Here is an 18,914-nt window from a genome sequence, read left to right on the forward strand (position 1 = left end):
ATACAGAAGTGCTCTAAGTGTTGATCTTTTGTTTAAATGGTGACTGTCAGTGGAAGAGCTCCACTGATATCTCCAAACTTGCGTTCAGACTCAAATCAGAATAAAGAAGTAATGTGGGGTTAATCCTTTCAGCATTAGCTAGCCAGACGTTAAAGATCCAATCTAAACTAGTTGACCTCTGCAGTCACAGAAGAGAAATGGGTGTCTCCAGGGCAATATTCATCCCCTCCTAAGACAGGTCTGTAAGGAAGCAGGTTGGATGGTCCACAGGAGGTATCTCTTGTTCTCACAGTTGATTATTTAGGTAAACAAGGCAATGAGCTCACTCTATTCACCTGGCATGTACATCACAAACAATAAGGGAGAAGAAGTCGCATTTGGGGTTGGCTTCCTCTGAAGTCAAATTATCGGCAAAATTTTCCTCTTACATCAGCAAGAGTGGTGTTGGGAACCAAGGCCAGAAACAATGGGCACTATAGCACATGCCTCTGAAAGGTCTTTTTGGGGTTAGTGATGCCACTTGCAGCTTAAAAGGCAAGAACACAAACATGTGCACATTCCCATGGGCTTTGTGTCTATACTGCAAAAAGCTGAGCACTGACCCTGTGTCATAATTACAGGGGAGTAAGGCATTTGCATAGCAGGGCAATGAAAAAAAAAAAAAAAACAACAGAGTGGCTTGGAAATTTTTCAAAAAAATATTCGGAAGGGGTTGGCTGGAAAAATCTAGTTTGTTGAACCCACAACTGAGGTTTTCTCAGGAAAAAATGATTTTGGCAAGTTTAATATTAAATAAAAAGGAAATGAAAGCGGAGAGGTCCTGAAGTACAAATATAACTCATTTGTTTTGTTGTTGTTTTTCTTTTTGGTCAGCAGAGACTTTCATTTTTGACTTTTAAAGTAATTTATGATAACAGGAAGACTGAAAAAAGGAGAATAAGGTGAAACTATTAAAATAAGAAGGTTCAGCTAACCAACGCATATCAATTCCTGGAACCATTAAAACTCTTTTTTTTTTTTTCTTTTCTCTTTTCCAGTTAGTATTAGAGGAGTAGGAGACCCATGATTTTATTTAGATTTCTGAGTATTCAAGCAAAGATAGGGCCTCCATCTCAGTCAGCAACCAGATAAGTTGGGAACAGGACCATAGCTGTGGATTAAAACAACTGAACAGTCTGAATTATAGCTTTCAATTTAGTAAACATTTTTGAGATTAATAGATACATACTTTAATGTGCATTTAGTCCCAAATTTTGGGGGAAAATGTTTGTATTTTTTACATAAAATAAAATAAGGATACTTTGTATCATTCAATCCGCTTCCTTGAAGAAAGTAAATTCTTTTTGAAAAAACACTCAAAAAAGCTAATCTTCACTCCAAAGCTGTTTCAAAAGAAATTCTTCAACCAACCATAATTATTCATACTATCTACCCTCTTTTAATATCAACTTCTGATGATAAATCAGCATGATAAATAAATATCAGCATGATAAATAATAATAATAAATATCAGCATGATAAATAAATAGTTATTTCTTTATGGTTTAACTTGCAAACATATGCCATTATAAAACTACTGTTTCTACCTTCTCTGCTTTGGAAAATTAGTTTGGTTGGCAAAATGTTGCACTTTTTCTCAGGATCAAGAGGAAATCATCTAAATTCAAGGAAAACACAGACCTTTTTTACTTTCAGTTTTATTAAAAATTACCTTGAATATTATATTTACTTCTCTTATCTCCATTTCATTAGCCCTAAGGAGGCATATCATCATTTTGATTCTAATAATGCCTGGTAGATCCACTGTAAAAGCTCTTTGTAAAAATGGTGTCTCTACCCAAAAGACAGCAGCTTTGGAAGGAAAAACAGATAAAGTATGATTAGAGCTGGTTCTCTTTTTTCCTGGAATATAAACAAACCTTGATATCAAAACTACTTTCTTCTTAAAATGCTGACATATTGTATCAATCTTGTTGAAATCCTTATGGAAGATATTATCAGGCTATTTCATGAAATTTGTTGTATATTGAAAAGCAGCTTTAAGGGATTCTATTTTTTTTTCTGTAACTTTTTTTTGGGGGGGGGGAGGGGGTGTGGGGTGAGGTTAATAATTGTACAGTTATTATAAACAATTCAGGAATCAAAAATAAATCTTGTTTTCACCACATTCACATAGAAGACCTATATTTGGTTCCACCTTTTGCATGCTATATCTTTTGATCCCCTAACAAGGTCAAAGCATGGACCGGCATTTTGCCTTTGCATGGTATTGGGATGCATATCACCACTCATGAGATTACTGGGCACAGCTCAGAGGGTTAGCAACTGCTAGGGACCATTCCTAATGAGCAGTCTGTATATGGCAGTCCATTTTTAGGAAAGTTAAGAGGATTTAGCTGTATCAATATGAGCTATGTGGTGTCAAAGCAACAGGGAACAATTCCCAGTTGATTTTATTCAAGAGCAATGGCATAGCTGAAGGTGTCTAGATTTCTACAGGTTTCATCTGAATGAGCAGCTGGGCAGAGGAGAGATGGTTAGTGCCTCTCTTAATGAGAAAAACAGGCAGAATGAGCATCCAAATAAACTAATCATTGTTAGCTCCACTGCAAAATTTATTCCTTTGCCTAATGACATGTCTGTCACTGAATGCTATCTTTAACTTCATTGAGAGCAAATCAGAGATTTTCAGTTGTGCGGAACAGCTCTGGCTTTACATTTGAGGACAGATATTTCAGGAGGACTGTAAGAGAACATACTGGCAATTAAATTGGAAGGCTGATAAAAGAACATAAACCAAATATAAACTCATAAAACTATGTCTGAAAGTATTTGTGTTTGTTTTTAAACTGAATATTTACCATTTTTTCAACAAGTGAAACTATTTATTCAAATGATATAGTTTTGCAGTTGACATGATTGATGAATGCATCTTGTCATTAGCAATATGTTGTTTTCTGGAATTTGCTGGACAGGACTGGAATGTGGATCAAGCCCCAAGCTGCTGAATCTACTTTTAGATGGAGATATTCTCAAATACTAAGTCAGTCCAGAAAAAATAACTTTAATTTAACAAAAGGAGTTAGAAATTATGCAGAACATAGTGGCATGGTGTCACACCGGTTTAAAGTGTGAGGGTTTCTTTCTGTAACTTCTCCATTCTTACTTCGTGTTTCTTACTTCAGAGCCAGTCACATGGCTTTGTACTTCTCAGAGCAAAACCTTTAGGTAAGCAAAACATTTGGATCAATGAAGTTCTACCTTTTTATTCTCTTGCTATTTGGTCTGAATTTGTGGTCTGAAGGAATTGAAAAACTCTATGTGATATACCCTTGGAAAAGAAAAACAAACAAACAAAACAAAACAAAAAAAAAAACCAAACCATATAGGAGTTGCTTCAAAATCAAGTGAATGTATAGTATTTTGCAGAGCTGAAATAAGGTCACTGAAGCAAGAACCTTGGCTCATGAACCGTCACCCAAATTTTCTTGAAATCTCTGAACGCCATGTCTCACCCTCAACGAAATAACAGAAGTAAAAATAAAAGAATATAAGGAAAATTCTTTGTATATCCTTTTCCATACCCTTGGAGAAGTATGAAAGAAATACTAACTTAATATGGCTAGTTAACGTTTAGGACATCTTTATGGCTTTCCTTGCCTTTTACCCGAAGATCAGAAACAGACTGTTGCCAGCAGAACATAAGGGGTCATTGGTTCAATCTGGTATGACAAATCCTCACTTTTATGTATTCTGCATTAAATGGCCATGCTGAAGATGACCTGATGGCTTTGATACTCTGAGCTTTCTATGTACCTTACTTTTCATTAACTCACAGCTTGCAGATGGAGAAAGTGTTGTGGTGTGCTTAGCTGTTCAGCAATTATTAACATGAATAAATTCAAGGAAACTGTAGTACCATTTAACTGCAGAGAAATGCTTAGTTCTGACAGCTCATTAAAGAAAGTACCATCTTTAAAGGAACTGATGCAAAAGAGAACATATGAAGCTTAACCCTGAGGTGGATTTGGCAAGGCAGAGCAATGCCAAATGTCCTTTATGGATTGCACTACGAATCTGTGGGCAGGAGTAAATGCCAGGTCAGGTGTATGAAGTCCGTGGCCTGTGATGTGTTTGAAGTGGATGGTGACCAGGTTATGCAGAAACATTAACTAAACTAGAATTTCCCTGAGTAAGAACAAAGCTGCCATACAGGAACATCAGGACACTGTAGGTCAGAGAAATGATAGATTAAACAAAATAGAAAGCTTCATCTACACAGGGATCTTCCTAATATTTCACTGGTCTGTAGAGTAACTCTGGGTAAGACGCTTTGATAGATAAACCAACATGACTTTACGTGAGAGTTCTACTCCCAAGTCACACAGATTCTTCTGAGAGTCTCACCTTCATATATTTGTTCCTAATTTTCTCCTCTGTTTAAACAAAGAGGGATCATAAGGATCATATCTGATTTTATTTTTTTTGTACATATATTTTCAAATGTATGAAGGAGTCCTAAAAAAATGTTGGTGAAAGGATTTGGCGAGTTGGGGGCATTTCCTTATGGGGGAGATTTCCTTAATCTCCCTCTTTTTTTTTTTTCTTTTTTTTTTTTTTAACCACAAAAAACACAGTGGTAAAATCAGGTCAGCAGTGAATCAAATTAAACCAAAACAACCAGATTTTCACAGATGCAAACTATTTCACATTCAAATTAATGTCTTTGATATTTATATGAAATAAAATTCATTTTAAGAGGATACGTTGCTTAGAATAATGAAATACATATTTCTGGTCCAATAATGTTAACATTAACAAAATGAGAATTTTTTGACTCCTATAATTTGATAGAAAAGACATAATCAAAATTTTTGTTATGAAAAAAAAAAATTGCTCTGTAAGAAAAAAAACAAGCAACCAAACACCTCAGCAGTTATAGAAGACTAAAGCTACACTGTTAAATTAAACGCTTAATGGCATTCTTGAGCACTAGAACTCAGTTTTCTTTACTGTTAACACTTTATAGTAGCTCCTGGCCATCTAGAACTGTCCTCTCAAATTTTGGTACCTAGCTTATGATGTAGAGCTGGTCATAGAACCATTGCTTTAGGGGTTTTAGTTGTAGTCACCCTGCTTTGGAGATTCAGAGAATTAATATTTTGGGTGCAGGGTTTTCCATGCCACCTGGCCTCAGTGCCAGACAGCTGTCTGCAGTCCGTTGCAGTATAGGCATTAGTAAAGATTATTTAGGAAGCTTTATGTGCCGTCATAATTGGCAATATCCATCTTGCACTTATTACAGTATTATACTGCTTTCCATCCTTCCACTCTCTCAACTCTTTTCAAAGTGCATGTGTTCATTAAAACACTATGAAATACAGCTATGCCTAGGTCTGGCAAACTGTAGTTGTCTACTGATATTTAGAATCAGTCTCAACAGCCAAAGGCAGCAAGAGTTAAAGTTTGGTTTCAAACTTCATTTTACTGCTTTGCCATAGTTTTTCTTTCCTGTAGCTTAATTTCTCTATGTCTACACAGGGAGAGAAAATCAGTTTTGACCTGCAAGCTGTTTCAAGCTCTAGCACAGGTTTTCTGCCTGATTTTGGACGATTTAACTAATTCTCTACAATTTTGGACAATTTAACTAATTCTGTGCAACAGTACAGAACAACACAAGAGCTTTGTTTCCTAAGGAAACCTAGCTGAAGAAAACAATCTAAGGAACAGAGATGGTAATATCCTACCTACCCTTATGACGATGCAATAAGAATGGTTATAGTGGCTATGTATATTCTAGTACATCATATACCTTATAATAGCAGGAGCTGTATCGTTCTAGAGGGGTATAGGTTTTCCATTGGTCCTGTATTTTCCAGTCCCATAAGCATGTCATGGATACCCCAGGGAATCTCAAATGACAATAGCTATATACTTTTGGGAAATTAAATTGAGTCCTCAGTGATGAGACGTCCATGACAGTCATGTGTCCCTCTTGTATTTTCATTTTTACAGAAATGCTGTTTAAGGGGCAATTTACATTATTTTCTCCCCTTGCAAAAGGCAGTTCAAAATCAATGTTTTAACTTGGAACAGTCAACATTGTATCCAGTAACTAGCAGTAGCTTTCTAAATGTGTTAAGTTTTTAAATTCAAGAGTTCTTTCAGAAATAAGTTCTATGATTTAATTATAGTCCTTTTCACTAGTTACGAATTTGCCAGCTTGATTTTGGTCTCTCTCTTTTTTTTTTTTTTTTGGTCTCTCTCTCTTTTTTTTTTTTTTTTTTTTTTTGCATTGAATGACTGGATTTGAAGTTCTTTGAGTACTTTCCCTAGGCTACTGTTTTACAGTTGTACTCATTGTCCTATGTGCCAACACAGAGACCTGCTTAACATGTACATACACATACATTCATACATATCCATATTTATATATACGCTAAGATGTAAATAATGCATTTTTATATTCAGAAATGTGTGTGCTATGGATAGATAGTAATGTATAGAAAGATATTTGAAGGGAATGAAGATACGGACTCCAAGATAGTCGAGAAATGGAGACCCTTTATTTTTCCAATGCCAGATATTATATAGCTTTCTGAGCCAGCTACACGCACTGCACGCAGCTAGCGCGTGTAGTTACAGACTTCTGATTGGTGCATTCCTTTTAATCACGCATAGCCCTCTATAGGCCTGTCTGAGCCTAACAACTCCTTCTTATTGGTTCCCACTTTCTCTTATTCTAGCCTGGTTACCACTCTATGCCTCTGAGTAACCTTCTTCTTAACCCTTAGTGCACCGCCATATCAATCAGCTCCAGTTTGTCACCGAACGGGTCACCCATAGATATTGATATGACCATAACATATATTTTATATATCAGGGTAGAATATGTAATTGCAAAGCGTTGGATTAAAAATCAAGTTCAATAAATTAACTTACACTGGCTTGACTAATAACAACACCATTGCATGGACTGAAAGTGTAATGAAAATCCACAGCAAGAAGTTAATGAAAACTAGAGCTTCTTTGAATCATGTAGAGGTCTGTGTAGGTGTCCCAGTGAGATCTGCTTTCTTATCCCAAGCAGCAAAGTAAAAGTTGAATGTTCTCATTAATGCTCTGGAAGAGGGCTATTGTAAATAGCATGCTATAATTGCATTTACAAAATATATTCAATTGATATCTGTTTGAAATGAGGACACTTCATTAAAAACTGAGTTGTACAATAAAATCTCATCTTAGTGAGCCCATACCAGTAATGGAGAATTTACCTTAGGGGGAAAGAGAAATAATACAGAAGGACACACAAAGAATGCATTGGCAAGAAATGCAAAATTCAACCTGAAAAACTCAAGGTAAAGTACCCAAGGAAAAAAAATGCATAAAGATTTTTTGGAAAATGAGATTCAGAAGGCAAAATTGGTTGAGATAGCTGTTGTTACTAAATAGTCATGAGCTGGTTATGTCAGGGAATAGAAGGTAATGTATTATTTTGGAGATAATATTGCAGCTACAGAGCTTCTAACTCATTTCCCTACATCATTTAACAAAAGGAACCACAGATATTTTAAATCTTGATCCAGCATCTGGTGAAGTCAGTAACAGTTTTTGTGGACTTGACAGCTTTGGGATTTTGCATACACTCTCTTTGGTCTGCGTGGTTTAATGATGGTAGAGAACTGATGCTCTTCCAGTGTAATGGTGAAGAGAAAAACTAAAACCTAATTAAGAGGCTGGGAAGTACTGACTTATAAAGACAGATCTTAAAAACTAATATCCATCTAGCTTGCCTAAGAAATGACTAAAAGAAACAGGAAAATTGCCTACAGTCTTTTGAAGGGTTTAAATGCCAAGGAGGGTGAAAAATTATTTAAGGTGTGGGCATTGCCATGAGCAATGGAATTAAATTAACTAAAGCAGCATATAGGCTGGCTGTCAGAGGGGAAAAAAGAATCCTAATAGTAACTTTTAAACAGGTTTTCAGTGGTGGAAACTCCATTAATAGGCTCATTTTAAGTGGAAAATAAAAAGGAAAAAATCCTTTTAGGGATAATTATTCAATATTCAAAGTATGGACAATGTGATCTAAAGACTTTAAGGAAAGAGGAGATAATAATAATCAACATATTATGGAGGAGGTCAGACAAGAGAATTATAATGGTCCTTTCTGGCCTCATAAACTATGAATCTATGAAAGTAGACATGGACAAGAACTTCAGGAGAGATTCAAAAATGATACTAAGGTAAAACTCCCTTTGAGCTCAAGACAGAGTGTTCTTTTTACGGGCAGCAGGAGAGGAGCATCCCCAAAACATTTGTCTTTTCCTTCTCCCTCTGCGTGCACAAATGACTAGATTTTGCCACCAGTTTGGTTACACGTAGTAAAATATTTATGCATTAAGATCTGAAAGTTCCTTAGGAGTAAGTGAGTCCAAGGGATTTCAGCCTGAATGACCTGGCTTGTATAAGCTGACGATGAACATGTTCTTTATTTTCCTAAGTTCATGATTGCATTGACTTAACTTTAGCCTACAGAACTGCCCTCCTACCCTATGCAGTCAATCACAACAAACAGAACAGGAGCCCTGAAGCTGAGAATATTGGACACAGACAAGAAAATACTATAAATTGTAAATCAAAGATGATGTCTAGTTTATGAGAATTTTGCCTGAAGATACATTTTTTATTCCCAAAAGCCTCTTTGCTAAAGCATTTATTACTGATCCTAATTCCTCTTGCAAATTTAGTTAATACTCATAGATATCTTTTGCATACAGAATAGCACACATGCAGTTACACTAATGTATCTCAGTTGCTGATATAGGCCTGAGTAGAGAAGACTACAAAGTGGTTGGGCAGATAGCTGAAAGGAATGTTCATCTTAAAATAAAAATGTTGTTACTTGTGGAAATAATGTTGTAGTTAATTAAATTTCTATTGTTCTAATTAGAAATGACATGAATGTAGCATAGCCATATAGGATCCATCAAATCACAGAATCACAGAATATCAGAATTGTTGAGGTTGGAAGGGACCTGTGGAGGTCATCTGGTTGACCCCTCGGCACAATCAGGGCCACCCAAAGCAGGGTGCAGAGGACCACATCCAGACAGTTTTTGAAGATCTTTGAGGAATCCAAGGAATTGCCAAGGATCTCCGCAACCTCCACAGGCCAAGGCTCTGTCACCCACAGAGCACAGAAGTGCTTCTTGATTTTGGATGGAACCTCTTGTGCTCCAGTTTGTGCCCATTTCTTCCTGTCCTACCACTGAGCACCACTGAAAAGAGCCTGGCTCCATCCTCTGTGCACCATCCCTTCAGGTATTTATATACACTGATAAGATATACACCCACCCCCACCCCCCACCCCAGCCTTTTCTTCTTTATCAGTGTCATAAATCTAGCTGCAAAGTGGAAAGGATGTCTCCTGTTCAGGTGATATTACAGAAGAAGAGTAAGGCACTGATGTGAGTTCCATTGCTTTGTAGTTAATGTCTTAATACGAAGGGCATTCTTGCTAACATCACCGGATTAAATGAATCAGTTCCACCAAAACCAGATTTGCACTTTTTTTTTTTTTCTCCTTCACATTCCTCTTTTTGTTTAGTAAAGAAATGTAACATTCACAATTTACAGAGCAGTTATGTGCATGGAGAATAGTCTAACAGGGAGGAAAACCAGCTGAGTGATGAGGGGTCCAGGATTTCTGAATTTTGTCCTAGCTCTGAGCAATCTTGTTTTACTCTATCTTCTCTGTGCAGAAGCTCTCTGTTTTGCAAACTGGAATGGTACTGGGCTGGAAGACAGAAAGGTAAGGAAATCTGATACAATCCTAAAGTTTGCATTCAAGGGTGTGTCATATCACAGTTTGGGAAAGCAGTACAGCAGTACCTCTAGATAAGTTCTGGTAACTTCACCTAGTATAAGTTTTTATTCTTGGCATCATCAAAATGAAAAGGTGCTGACAATATGCAAGAATTATTCTGGGAAGAAGAACAAAAAGATCAAAGCTGGGAAGAGCTGAATTATTAGGAATGAGTACAAAGATGGAATAAATATAGGTTTACTCATAGATGGTTAACAGAAGCATAATAACAGTATGCAAATATTTAAAGAGTCTAAATGTCAAGGCTTGAACGCTGAGTATTTAGGAACTGACAAGAAGCTTTCTTGAGATGCACTAGGATAACAAGTGAAGCTGAAGAGATGAAATAGCATTTAATTGGAAAACTATAGAGCTGTGCAATAATTTGCAGTGAGAAGTGAATGCCCCAGTTAATTGGAATTTTAAAGCTGAGGAATTCTAAAGTTCAGGTTAATCAAGTTACCCACTTTATTTCAGTACTTGGGAATAGAGTCTCAAATAAATAAATAAATATATAAATCTGGTCATTGTAAAAAATAATTGAGAACCACTTCCATGAAAAAAAAAATAATCTTGCCTATAGTTGCTTCATGGTTACATACCTAAATTCTCCTTGTTACATTGGCAAAGGAAAGGTTTCAATGAACTGATGTTCCTCTTAGTGATTTATGTGATTTCAAGAACTTTGGCTCAGTTATGACAGTATTATCTCAGTTTGATTAACCCATGTGAAGTGTATTATTGTTCAGAGTCTGTGGGCTGAGAGAAAACGGAAATATTACCACCCAGATATCTTGTTTTAATGAGGTTAAAGATAAAAGAAATCTTTCTGAGATGCTATCTAACTCTGGAAAAGTATCAAATTTGTGTGCACAAACTGAAAGTGGATTATTTAGCCAGCGGGTAGTGTTAGGAAGTATCAAGTTTAGAGAGTCCCCACCCTGCTCGTTAAAACTCTGGGATTGAAGTCATTCAGGAGAAGGAGTTGATGTACACTTGAGCTTGTGCTTAAAGTGATGTTTCTCAAACACTTAGGTGTGTCCTGTAAGGGCGGGGCACAAAATGTACTTGTTGGAAGAGGAGGAAATGAGAACAAAGAAGTTGGCTTCCACTACTCAAATAACTTAATACATCAGTCTGAGATTAGATTTAGCACAGTTGGCTTAGGAGGAGGGCATGAGACAAAATACCTGTATGAATTACTGAATATCAAGGACATTGCTTAAAATCTCCTGAGCATATACCATCCAGTGAAGAACATTAGCAACACATGGTTGCTAGAAATGGGTAAACTTTCTATGGCAATTAAGGATCTGAATATGTTCAGTCTGGTGTTAAATGAAACAATTCACTGATACATGTGTAAGTCAGTAAATGTTTTTAGTGGGAGTATGTTTTATTTGACATTTTTAAAACAAGCAAACAAAAAAGTTTGTTGCTTTGCATAAAAAAATGATTTCAAGATTAAAAATAAATAAATAAAATTGGTATACAAACATTAACTAACCATAAAAAGAACACTGGAATGAAATGTCCTTGCTTGGGTCAAAATAATCATTAGCAACAGTCGGAAGTTTTTTGTTTCTTCTAAAAAAAAAAAAATTAGTTTGTTGGCTAATGCGAAGTCTTGAAAAAGTAGACTAACTCTTCCCCATTAATGTCCTTTTGTTGGGGTTATGCTTTCTGTAGAGGTATGGGGTAAAGTCAGCATCTTGTGAAGGAGTAAATGGGTATTCCAAGGCTAGAAAGAGGAGGTGATCTCCACAGCCTGCCTCCTTCCTCTGACATGAATCTGACTAGTAGGTCACTTTCTCTGTCTTCATTCTTGTCAGTTGTGTCCCCTCCCTGGAGCACAAGTGAGATATTATGACCAGTTTCTTGGGAGGGATCTTTCTCATATTGACTTTGGAGAAGGACTTAGCCAGGAACAGGCTACTAAGAAACACAAAGGTGTGAAACCATAACCCAAGATCAGTCTAGCTGTTAATCCATCCATAGGCTTCATTTTGCCGAGATCCACCTTATATATTCTTTGTAGGTAACGATCTTCCTTAGATATAATTTTTATTTTGCTTTTCTCTGTGGTTGCAGATGAAATGTGTCCCATTTCCCTTTGTATCAGATCACAGATTCTTATCAAATCATTTGTTTTTGATAAACAAAGGAGATTAAATTCCTCTTTCTTACTTCAAGAAGTAATTTTGAGACCTCAGATTATGAACATAGACCTGAGAAAGGGTTCCTGGTCATCACGGTCTGACTGGTGACATGACTAGTAGCTGTGCCTGATGAACCCTCCTGAAAACTTTCCAAATTCTGTCTTAAAACTTCAATTTTATTTTTTTTTTCCATAATATAAGTAGTAATCTCTTCCAGTACCTAGCTCTTTTCACAGTTACATGCTTTTTGTTATGTTGTACCCTCAGGTCCTAACAGCAACGAAGCAAATGCTTCTCTGTAAGCTGCATATATGTTGTATCCCTTTGCCAATGAGGCTAATTTTTAGTGGTACCTTTACTGAGACAATAATTCTCAAGACACCTACAGCTTGGGCTATCCTGGATATGATAATGTTACCCAAATTTTTCAGAATCTCAATTTTTTATTTTTTTGGTGAGTTATTCCTTTTGATTGTGATTGATTCACAAATTTGTGAATTTCACAGTTCAATTCACAATTTCAATTCACAAATTTGATTTGTGATTGAATCCTGACTAAATTGTGATATTTAGGCTTGTACATAGATGCTCAAACATTTTAATGCCAGGCTGTTTCACTTGGGATGTCTGAAGGTCACTTTTTGTGCAAATCACTATGACTTTTCAGTTTACAGAATGTTCAGTATCCCTTTTTAGAAGAACAAGAGAATAATTGCCAGATTTTAACTGATATAACTATATATAACTACTTAAATTTGCACAATTCTTTTAGCTGAGTGCCGTATTCTGCTTTTGTTCTTTAAAACTGCATGGTATGGCCATGTCTATCAGCAGGTGATATCATTCTACCACTGGTATCATTTCTACCACTAGAGGTGGTTGCTCCTCAGAAACTCCAGCAGTGATTTGTTCAGACTGTGCAACCAAAACAAAATTGGTGTGATCAACTTCTGCTGGGAATGAACAGGACTTGTGCTGGTCTATTGCAGAGAAAAAAAAAAAACAAACTAATAAAACAACAACAACAAAAAACATCCACATGTTAAATGCACTGTAAGACCAACATGTTAAGGAAAACCAAAGCTTAGAAAAGAGCAGACTGAGGGGAAGCCTCATGGCAGCCTATAGATTCCTCACAAGGGGAGCGGAGGGGCAAGTACTGGATAGCAGATGGCTCACGGGCACATTGCTAAAACATTTTTAGTTTAAGAAGGGATGGAATATTAAAAAATCTTGGTTGGTGTCCAATATTTAGATGAAAAACAAAAAACAAAACAACAACAACAAAAAAAAAACAGGCTTGTGGCAATCAATGACATTGCATAAGTGCAATAGTTTTATGAAAACAATAACAAAGAAAGTGAAGATAGTATGAATAATATGTGATAAGAAGGTCATTGGGGAGTGGAGAAAGTGAATTTAATGAAAGTAGTTAGGTTAAATGACACCTTGCTTATGCAAATTAAATGTTTGAAGAAAAAATGATCAGCACAAATCTTGTCATTATTCCTCAACAGGAAAAAGCTGACATTTACATTTTCTGGATGAGATAGTTTTTATGTTAGATTTACTAAGAAATTTTGTGGAAAAATCTATTTCATGCTGAATGGAAGAATGAAAATCAACAAAATGGCATTAATTGCCATTTTGCTGACCCCAGGGCCTTTTGAGACTGGGTTCATTCCTCACCTACACCAGAGTACTGTGGGTCCTTGGTCAAATTATTCAGTATCTTCATATAAGAGAGGAGTAGCAACAATCACATAGGGAATCTCTTTTAATTAAATGGAAGTTTTGAACTGAAAATTGAAAGTCAAAAGCTTTAATATGTATCAGTTGAAAATGGACATGAGTATTATTTTTTTTAGTTTTGAGAATCATTTTTAATATTTATTATTATTATTATTATTATTATTATTATATTTTAATGTTAAATATTTAAATATTTAAATATTTACATTTCATTAGTATATTTTTTTATGAACAGTTTATGAAACAGTCTTGTGATCATAAATCTGCAAAGTTTTTGTGCAAAATATAGAGGCAAAAAACCATGGGAGATACTGTGTTGTGTGACTTTTTCTTCTTAGGAGTGAGGGCTTAGTACACCATTCTAAGACCTTCCACCTAAAAAGTGAGAAGAAGTAATGGTTAGAAAAAGAAGCAAGGTTTTGCAGTCCTGTCTCCGTGTGTTTCTCACATTTCTCTAACGGTGTAAAATATCAACATTGATCAAAGGGCCAGAGTGACTCGACAACAAACAGTAGACCAGTTATGGGGTCTTACAGCATTTATCTGTTACAATATCTTCTGGGAAAGCTTAGTCCTGGAGTGAAATTTTTACTGCTTGTTACATGTAGTTAAGGGCAAAAACAGTGCAGCAGCCTCAAAAACAGCTTAGCCATATTCATTAGACAGCACAAGGGTGATCTAAACACAGAATTGCTGTTTCTCAAGAGAAAGGGCGGGATCTAACATAGCCTCCAGGAGACTTTTAATTCGGAGGCACAAACAGTTTGATGGCCATTAAACCTAACAGCTGGCAACACAAGGAGCCAGGAAGGAATTTGGAGCCAAGGAGTAATATTTCTGCCTTCCCGGGATGAAGTGTGAGAGAGTTCACTGATACTCCACGTTGGATGTCCAACGCATAACAACAGCAACAGAGACACCAGCACGAGTCATCCTCTGTGTCTGTAGCCTAACAGTGATGAAAAGTGAACTTGTTGCGTTATTGGCTGGCAGAGGTAACGCTGACTGCGATGCTGAGAACATCAGCAAGGGTGACAGAAGAAGCAGTCCTCAGGTTTTAAAATCCTTATCTGGCGGATAACCAGCTCTGGTTTAGGCAGCGGGAAAGAGGACATCCTGCTGCAACTTGTGATGATTTGGCTGCTTCTAACAAAGCTCTTGGGGTAAGGATGTTATTCCATCAGAGCTTCTTTTTCACTCCAGCACCCAGTTTTAATGGCTGTCAATCACTATTTGGACCCCAAGTCTTGTATCTGCTTGTATTCTTCATACATTATCCTGCCAGTTTAAACAGAGTAAATTACTTAGAGGTCATAACAAGACAGAGAAGATGGTATTAGAAATGGTCCTTTTTGGTGTCCAAGCATGGTCTTCACGTATTCAGTTCTAAGTCAGTGTTATTTATGACAAACACAATTCCTACCAAGGCCAGGTTGAAGCATATCTGCAAGGTCCCCAGAGAAATTTCAGTGCTGCTGCCAGGGCTGTAGCTGCCTTGAGACTATATATGAGCTTTCAGGTGTCAGTGCTGGCAGTAAGGAAAGTAACACAAGATTACTGTTATTTTGTAGTCTTGCCTATAATGTCAGGAGATACATTGCAGAGAAGGAAGATTTGGAAGCAAAGTTCAGGGCCCCTTCTGGGTCCATTTCTCATTTCATTTGATTCTGCTCTACACCACTCAGGCAGCATAAAGGGGAGTTTAAAATGGGAAAAATTATGCTCTTTCTCACTCTAATGGCTTTTTGCACTACCAGAGAGGTGTCAGGAGGCCTTGGTATAAATGAAAATCAGTTTTATCTGCTTTTATTCTTCCCTGGTCTGTGCACTCAAAATGTTGATGAGCACTGGGAGGTGAAATCTGAAGAGAAGCCCATGCCTGCGCTGAAAGGACACCCATTTTCCATTTGATTATTATTATTAGCTTTTTTTAAATGCAACAGTTAGGGCTGGGAACAGAGAGGTGAAGATACGTGCTCTGCAGCATCTGAGCACATGCTCTGCAGTAGAGTCTGAGAGTTTATCACTTACAGTTAACCTCTGATTTAGGAGAAGTCCTGCTGCTCCTGAGGGAGAAAAATATCTTAGGAAGGAAACTACCTACAAGTAGGAGCGCAGGCACACAAATGTGTGTGCAACTTGGTGTGCGTGAGCCTGGTGGATGTCTCTTATACTCAAACCTTCACGTATAAAAAATGCAAAACATGACATCTCATAATATTTTCATATTGGGTAACTACAGAGAATATTTTGGCAAGGGTGCTTAATCTAAAATGTTCAATTTTAATCAGCTTGAACTATGGTCTGTCTTTCTGTGAACTGAAAACCACCAATCAATTTTCCTTTATCTTTTTTTCTGTTTTTCTTACCCAAGGCAATGCCTTTTGTAAAAGGGTATTTATTTTTAATGGATTTTTTAATGAATTTTTCAGTCAAGCTATTAATAATGCCATTAATTATAGGCAGCTTGTATTAAAGTGCATGCTGGCCTCTTAATCCTGACCCCCAGCTATTGGCTTGCAGCTAATCCAGCCCGGTGCTTGGCAGCAGTGCCGGCCACAGCCCGTGGCTGTTGGAAACAGGGGGAAGACGGGACTAAAGGATAAGGAGGGATAAGGGAGGGGAGCGGCATTTTGAGTATATACTTTGCCAGAGGGGCTGAAGTTTAAAGCCAGATGATATGTTAGTGCAGTGGGGATAATCCTGGAGATGCAGTGCCAGCACTTGGGAGGACCTTTCCCGGTGGAAGGCTCTGCTCTGCCTGAAAGCCCTGGCCAGTTTGATAACCCCACAGGAGCACCACGCCGGCTTACCTGGGGCGGTTGTGCGCGACGGCCGCCCCGTTTCAATCTGCTTAAAAGATCGGGCAGACAGAAGGCCCCAGCCACATAATAGATTCCTTTCCCTTCCCCAGGCTGCTCATCTGACACGATTGTTATGAAAGTTGCTAATTATCGGCTGGTTGAAAGATAATGGAGGGGCCCCATCCTGTGCAGACAGAAGAGAGAAACTCCTGTCATTAGGAGTGGGATCAGATCCAAAGAGTTTCCTGCCTTTGTGCATGGGTGTGCATCTCTGCGTTTCATTTTCCGGGGCAACAGGAGATGTTAGAGAGACCTTAAAATTCATCATTTTATGCCCCTGAAGTTTTAACCCTTTTATTTTAATGTGTAGATATTCTTTATTCCTATACTGAGTTTTGTTTGGCTTCCTTTGTTTGCTCTGTAAATGTAAAATCTACATATTTTGCAAAGAAAAAAGTATATATATTATTATTATATATTACATTACATTATATCATATTATATATAAAATATCACATTATTCCTTTCAAAATGTTTATGAAACAAAGGATGATGCATATGCCCCATTGTAGTGCTGTCACTGGACGACTCTGCTTCTGCAGGATGCAGGTTTCATATTCGCGAGCTAGAGGAAAAATCCTTTCTACTGAAGATCAGACACCCATAGAGATGTTAATATGATATTTTATGGTAATTAATTTGAGCATTTAAATAAAGGTTTTCTTCGCTGGTTTTGTTAACGTTTTTTTAAAGGGCAATAATGTGGGGTGTGAGGCAGCAGCAAAAAGCAGCTCCTCTTCAAAGAAACAGAGATTAGACCTAAAGAAAGCTGGGACACACTGGGAGTTTATGTTCTTTAGGATTTTAGGTTTCCTTCTCCTATTTACTTCTTACAGCTATTACAGAAGTGTAATTTAGGAAGGTACTTGAACACTGGCGAGTGTTTGGGTGTTACTTTCTCAACACAGATTTTGGAAGGTAACAGAGTAAGGAAGTCTGGATGCTCTGAGCCCAGCTCTTCCCATGCCCAGCACCAATACCACTTCCACCCCTACCCCAAGTCCTTCAATCTTTCAAATCACTGAGCAAGATTTTCAGCTACAGCCCCAAATCTGGAGCTTTCTCAGGAGAAAACGGCAGTGGGTTAGGGAAATATCTGCTGCCTTTGACATTACATCCATCATCCTCCACTATTTCTTTGTCCCTATTTGCAGTTTTGAGCAACCTGGTCTAGCAGGAGATGTCCCTGTCCATGGCAGGGGGGTTGGAACTAGATGGTTTTTAAGGTCCCTTCCAACTCAAGCCTTCTATGGTTCGATTTGTTTTCCAGTGGAAGACCTCTGTGTCTCAGTGATCACCTCTGGATCCAGGCATCTAGTATTTAGTTATATGCATGTAGTTATGATTTCAAGGACAGAAGAAGGAATTATGACTGGTATTGATTTGCTCTTGACACTATTTCCCCATTTTCTTTGTCATTCCTTTTTGTCAACAGATTGACTTGACTGTAATAGAATAGGAAGAACCAAGACAGTATAAACCCTTCCCAGCAAAACACTAGCATGAGATTTTGTAACCAATATTCCTCAATTTCCTCACTGTTTTACAGCTTCTGCATGTCTTTTCTTATTCACCAGTGATGCGGTCATCATGTCTCTGCACTGACATTCCTAAACCATTCCGTAACACTAATATGTGGAAATAAGGCATATTGCACACACTCTAGTAGTAGTCGTGCAGTGTCTTAACCCCTCTGCAAGTTTATTCCAGCTTCAGCACTGTCCATATCTGTATGGTCCATTGTAAAACATGGACAGATTAAGAACATGCAGATGTACCCCACAGAGTGCAATGCATGAAGAACACACATTGCCAAAGAGAAAAAGGTAGTCCCATGCAATTGAAGCGAACATACCAAGAAATAGTTGGTCTTTTTTCTTTTTTTTTTTTATTTAAGTTTTATTATTATTATTTTTTACAGCACGTGTGAGGATATTCAGGCTTTGTCTGATGGAATAAGTGAGTCAAAGCTATTGTCTTTATAAAGTTGTCCAGAGAAAACCAAAGAAATTGCTGACGTTGCTTCAACATTACTGCATTTTTGCCTATATCCTTAAATAGCATGCAATGCAAGACAATTAAAACTAACTGATTTTTGTTCTTTTCATGTGCTTCATGATTGCTTCTTGTCAAAATCAGAAGAGAAGATACACCAGTACAACAGACCACTAAGGACCTCAGGCTCTCTTATGACCCAGTGGACCAATTTGCCTACCCAAAAGTTGGGATAATTTAATCTTTTCCCACAATTAGCCCCTATACTGATAGATA

Source organism: Cygnus atratus, chromosome 3 (genome assembly GCF_013377495.2).
Source record: "Cygnus atratus isolate AKBS03 ecotype Queensland, Australia chromosome 3, CAtr_DNAZoo_HiC_assembly, whole genome shotgun sequence".
Classification (NCBI taxonomy): domain Eukaryota; kingdom Metazoa; phylum Chordata; class Aves; order Anseriformes; family Anatidae; genus Cygnus; species Cygnus atratus.